Source organism: Sinocyclocheilus rhinocerous, unplaced genomic scaffold, assembly GCF_001515625.1.
Source record: "Sinocyclocheilus rhinocerous isolate Xijiao unplaced genomic scaffold, SAMN03320098_v1.1 scaffold1538, whole genome shotgun sequence".
Classification (NCBI taxonomy): Eukaryota; Metazoa; Chordata; class Actinopteri; order Cypriniformes; family Cyprinidae; genus Sinocyclocheilus; species Sinocyclocheilus rhinocerous.
In genome coordinates this window covers 162,262-168,893 of record NW_015661872.1, presented here as the reverse complement: position 1 = coordinate 168,893, position 6,632 = coordinate 162,262, and the positions used below count along the sequence as shown (strand labels likewise).

General features: G+C 33.0%; 1 long non-coding RNA gene across 1 annotated transcript; it reads right to left on the bottom strand.

Moving 5' to 3' along the window:
* Positions 1-1,518: 1,518 nt before the first annotated feature.
* On the bottom strand, positions 1,519-3,423 carry LOC107726611 (uncharacterized). Its single transcript, XR_001638286.1, has 3 exons — positions 3,358-3,423; positions 3,132-3,169; positions 1,519-1,779 (listed from the first exon to the last, which is right to left on the bottom strand). It is a non-coding gene; the product is annotated as an uncharacterized LOC107726611 (long non-coding RNA).
* Between the last annotated feature and the right edge of the window lie 3,209 nt (positions 3,424-6,632).

The following is a 6,632-nucleotide window of genomic DNA, read 5'->3' as shown; positions in this document are numbered from 1 at the left end:
TGATTCGACTTGATAATGGGGGGCCTTGGAGTTGAAAAGGTAGAGAATCATTGCTCTATAGCCACATTAATCTATTTAATAAGCAATTTCTATTATTGTCTGTTGCTATTTAAGCTTCATCACACCTTCACAGACTGCTAACCTGCGAATAACACACAGGAAAAAGTGTCAGCATGTTCACACTCATATGGACACATCTGCTGCCTGCCAGAAAATGTAAAAATACTGTCCATACACATGCATGAACATCTTATAAAGAGCATTTCTACAGTAGTGAAGCTGGTGATACAAATTCAAACGGCATCATTGCTATACAGAGCAAATCCAGAAACATCCTCCAGTTATAATATTAGAGGAAGCATCTGCAGATAGTCTTTTGTTCCACTGGCTCTGTTGTTTCCTTTAGCTGTGCTTAAAGAGAGCAACAAATCCAAATACACAGAACTCTACCAAACAGCACCTGGAAATGACATTCAAAGCACTACAGTCTTGCATTACATTAAAAAACCTATTTGAATGCTTATACAAAAGAACAATTGGTAAGGCAGATCACATTAAATGCACATTCCATTTACTTTGATATACCTGCAATTTGATCCCAACATCTTAGGAACCGCATCACTACAAGGATGTGCATGGTTTAATGCACACTGAGACCACAACGTGCTTTTATTGTACACTTAAGGCATTGTCTACATGGATGACTGAACTTTTGAAAAAAGGAGGTAATGTTCCTACAGATAGACCAGCATTTGTCTTACACTATCAAAAGTCAACCAATACCATCATATTTGTATATTTATATTAACATACTATTTATTAATACAAAGCATTAATTCACAATACACAAATACTATTATTATTAAAATTTATATTTTTAAATTATTATTATTTTTAAATATATCTTACATTTTAATTACTATAACCTTAGTCGTAGTATTATATATATATATATATAAACATTTGTATAAAATAGTAATATTATATAAATATAACTTAAACTACTGTTCAAAATTTTGTGGTTGTTAAAAACCAAGGCTGCATTTATTTGATCAAAAATACAGTAAAAATTGCAATATATATATATATATATATATATATAATAGCATGATATATTATATTATTATATATTTAAAAATTCAATTTGCAAACAGATGTGCTGCTTAATATGTTATTATTTTTACTTAATATTTTAATATTTATGTGGAAACCATGATACATTTTTTCAGGGTTCTTTAATTCAAAAACAAAAAGTTCAAAAATAGCATTTATTTGAAATCAAATATTCTGTAACATTATACATTTCTTTACTGTCACTTTTGATCAATTTAATGTGTCCTTGCTGAATAGAAGTTTTTTTTTTCCTTTTTTTCAAAAACATCTTACTGACCCCAAACTTTTAAATAATAGTGTACATTATAATATTACTAACTGACAATATAAGAATGCAAAAAGCTCAAGAGAGAAAGAAACAAAAAAAAACATTCTGTAAAAAAATGTCTCATTTGGTTGTATTTATGTAAAATTTCTGAAATGCCCATACTTTCTCATTCAGCTTTTTTGAGGAGCAACGTCCTCCTTGGAGAAATTGCTTCACACTTAGACGCACCTTCACTGAAGCAAGCAATAGGAAGTGCTTGGCTCTTTGTTTGTCCTGCAGGTTATGAGAGATAGTGAATGTGGGGACGAAGTCATTCACTCATAAAGGAGCTCCCACATTGTTCTTAACGGCAGGGCAGGTGGGGGTGAAATATCAGTGGGGTCCACTCTTATTCTCCCCTACACAGGAAAACAGAAGAAGGGTCACATATTTCTCTCTCAGACACTTTTACTGCCTCTGTTATGAGTGAGGACCAGCCTGTTCACACAATGGACACACACTAAAGTCATATGTTAGAGCACATGAGCGATCTATTAAGGCGGCAGCGTGTGTGTTTAAAGACAATATGGTGCATAAAGGTGTGAGTAAGAGTGTGTTTAAAAAGTCAGATGCATTTAAAGTCACATATACAACTGCATGCATATTTAAGCAATATCACACAAGCAAGAGTGGGGGGAAAAAACATGATTGCGATGTTGCTTTTATACAACAGTTACAATAAATTTATATTGAGTAACCTACATTTCAACACAGTAATGCCAGTTACTTTGTCTGTTTTTGCTCTCTCGACAAAAACAGTTTGGGAAGCAGCAGTAGAACCGCTGTGTGTCTCAGAGCAACACACATTAGTAGTTTTTCATTACTGAAGGAATCAGCATTTTTAGTAAATGATTCGAGATTTAACGACTCACTGATATGATAAAGTCACTTGTTTAGTTCCTAAATGAATTTTCAGTGAATCAACTCAATTAACAATTCACTGACTCTGGTCACTTGTTTCCTTTGTGAATGAATCAAAGGAATTAATCAAGTGTTTTTTAATGAATCGACTGAAAAGTCAGTTATCACCACCTACACTGTGGCATTCATGTACTCTATGGACTGAAATGCATGCATGCATGCATGATGATAACAATGAAAAAAATTTATATTGCATAAAATAAATGATAGATAAATAAATAAACTAAATAAATGACCAAATATATACTGAACAAAATAAATGATAAATAAATATGTGAATGATTAAATTAGAAAATATTATGCTGCATAAAAAATAAAGAAAGAAAGAAATCGTCCAAAGTGCACTTATAATAATTAATAACTTTCTAATGTAATGCATTCATTAAAATTGTGATTATAATAATTCATTACATTTTCACACTGTAGAAATAGTCTATGAAAAATCCCAACCACTGACAGACGCTCAAACAAGCATTCGAAAGAAGCAGTAAAAAGTCCCAGTGCTGTTGAACTGTTATATCAGCATTCTCAGAACATATTATTATTATCAAAAAATAAATCAAATCAAATTAAAAAATATTAATGTACAGCAGTTTTCACATGCATGCATAATGTCAGCTCCATTTTATGCGTTTAATCAAGCTATATCCCCTACAAAAGCATTATGTAAGCCTATTGTCCAGTTTTACCAGTGTACAGAAATATATGGCACACATTCCTCTAGTTCACACAATTCCTGAGCGAGCCTCTCTAATCCTGATTATAACAACTGTAAGCGGTCTTATTTTACCTGTTTGTCAGTCTGTATGGATAACACTCCAGCTGATGCTAAAAAAAGAATGAAGATTATTGATATATATATGCCCAGAGTGACATGCAACACAGTGTTTAACCCTGGGTTAAGTTCTTAGAAATCTTTGTAGTGCCAAAGGTATACAGTGTGAAGCGATACAATGCCAGAATGTAACAAGCTGTTTAGTAACCGACATCCAATGATAAATTGCTTCAGTGCTTACCTCATTAAATATTCATGAGCTTTGAACTGTCAGAAACTTTCATGTGCTGTTTCGTTTCAGCATCTGAGAGGGAAAAAAATTAAAATATTGATGAGAAACATGTTCACTGAAGTCTCATTTGGTTTTACTTCTCTCTCTGCATTAACAAGACCTCAAGCAGATTTACATGACATTTTCTACATAAGCAGTTTCAATGTTGTGCGCTGTATTCATCCAATCAATGTTACTGATCTCAGAAATATACGAAAGAGATTGGTTCATTGATACTTTCACATGGTCTTATCTAACAGGTCTACCCAAGGTCTTGAAGCAAAACCAGCACTACCTTTAAAAGGGAAATACCAAGACAGTGGGCCAGACGCTATCAGCCTAAAGCGCAGTGAGTGAATGTGTGGGATAACCGCATTAGGGAGATTTGATACCACTGTGGTTTGTAATCCTTTTGAAGTGAGATCCTTTTTCCAGCAGTGGTCGAAACACAATCCTCGGTTACAGACCCTGGAAGTGATGGTCTTTTTTTTATCCTTTTTCAGTGAAATTTTGGAATGCTTTTCAGAATGAGGTGTGAAAAAAAACTGACGAGTAAAGCTCCATTTTGAAGTGAGAAATTGGATGTGTTGCTGTTACACAGGAAATGAGTTGATCAGAATGATCTAAGCACTGTAATGTAGATATGGAAACAATACAGTGGTTATGTAATTTAATTTGTTGTATAATGTAATTATATTTATAGTAGTATTTCCTCTTCATTAGAAGATTCACTGCAATGTATTTTATGGAATGATACCGTAAAAGATTTTGAAGGTCAAAACTCAACATGTTGTTGCATTAAAAATGGTCAGTTGGTTCAGCTAAAGTGCTGATGTTAAAAGATATTTAGTTAGTTCACATAAATTAATTGAGCCAACTTAAAATTTCGAATGCAGCAAGTCAGTGTAACATTTTGGGTTTTGACGTTTAAAATCTTCTACAGTAAAAGAAAACTAATCTTGTTGAACTGAATTGGATGAAATTAAATTATATTCAAATTAAATGAAAGTAAAACAAAAATATGCAGTTATAAAAAGAATGACATGTTAAAAACTAAACTAAACTAAAGATAAGATTAGAGAATGGATGGATGGATAAATGACTATAAACTATAAAATAAACAAATATATATTAAAAAAACTTGACTTTAAAATGAATTTAATTTAATTTAATTAAATGGAACTTAATTTAATAAATAAAATGTATTTATTTTATTTAAATTTATTTATTTTACAGTTTGGAGGAAGGAAGCAAGGAAGGATGGATGGATGAATGAATCGATGGATGGTAAACTAAAAATAAAATAAAATAAAAACTAATAAAATGCAACTCTACAGAGGATAAGCTGTTGGGAGAATGTATGATAAATGGGGAAAAAAATTGAAAACTGAAATAACTGAAAAACTAAAAAACTTTAAAATTAACTTAATTAGATTAGAATTTAATTTGATAACGTTTTAAGGGGGGAAACAGGGAATATAAAACAACGAAGGAAAACAGTAACTTAGTACTGAGCATTGGACACAGAACATTTTGGACATTTTTCCTATAAAATGAGGTACAGCATATTCAAACGGCGGGCAAATACACTCCCCACTTCAATTAGCATACATGGGCCTCACAGTACATGCAACCTAACCTCAGTGCATACATTTGAGTGTATGTGCATGAAGGGGGTCTACTTTAGTAGAGGTGCACATGAGATTCACAAAGCCCTCAACACATCAAGCAAAAGAAGAGGGCCACCAATGCAGAAATTGGGGACCATGGGAGTTTTTGTGGGACTTCGGCATCGCCCCCCCCATCCCGTTCTTCTTCAAAGTGCACACCGGCAGCTGAGGGGCGTGGCCCATTGCGAGAGGGCTGGATTTAGGCCTTTGTCCCACTGGCTTCAGGGGCGAGTGACATCTTGAACGCTTCAAGAAGATTAAATGGCAAAAGCCCAGTCGGAAACAGAGAGAGAGAGAGAGAATAAAGAGGAGAGAGGTAGAGAGAGGAATGGCGAGGGTGGGACCCAAGGGTTTGTAAATGTCCGCTGGGGAAGTGGAGATTTGGAGAAATGGATTCGGAGAGGAAAAGGGGAATGTTGAGGAGAAAAGAGGATAATGAGAGGAGGAGAGGAAAAGAGTGGCCTCAATGAATAGGATTAGACCGGTCTCACCGTAAGGAGCGAGAAAGAGAGATGGAGAGAAAGAATGTAGGAAGGACACGGAGAGGATGGAGGACTGTGTGTGTTCATCTCATACACTTCACATCACATATACAATGCATGATGGGAGGTACTTGACACAACGGTCTACACCACACAAAGTCTTTAATAACAGCATGGGTTTGTTAAAAACCATGCAAGAAACAGACGCTAATTAAACAAATAAGCAAAAGATTTCTGTAATGTAAAGAGCATAAAATGTGCATTCAAAGTTAGTACTGTAAAGAAACTGGGATTGTGGTACAAGATACTGGAAAACAGGTACAAAACGCAACATATTTATACATTACACTGATTAATCAGCATGTCATGCAATTCGTTATTATTGACAGCCTAAAAATAAATAAATTAAAATTAAAATTAAATCATTTAAACACCACATGAAATACCTACAAAGCACTTTCAAGAAATATTTTTTAATTAAAATAATAATTAAATGATTATTATTTTAAAGAAATTAGTACTTTTATTCAGCAAAGATGCATTAAATTGATCAAAAGTGACAGTAAAGACATTTATAATGTTACAAAATATTTCTATTTCAAATCAATGCTGTTCTTTACAACTTCCTATTCATCAAATAGTCCAGCAAATAAATAAATAAATAAATAAAATTGTTCAAAATAAAATAAAATAAGCATGACTGTTTAAGACAAAAAATTAATCTTTGCCAACACAGGAATAAATAAAACTTTAATAAATAATAAAATAGAAAAACAATTCATTTAAGTTGTACTAATCTTTTCCAATGTTACTTTTTTATTGTATTTTTTATCAAATAAATGCAGTCATGGTAAGCATAGGAGACTTCCTTCAAAAACATTAGAAAATCTTACAGACCCCAAATTACAGACAGTGTATAACAAATAAAGTTAAGCTTAAAACAGCAGTTAAAAGTGTTTAAAAAAGTACTAAACAAAAGAGCAAGAATCAAGCAGTTTCCTTTTTTTACTACTACAGCGCTTTTTACGCATCATTTCAGGTACCCTAGAACAAAACCTGATCTTTCACCCTCTTCATAAAAACCAAAACAAGG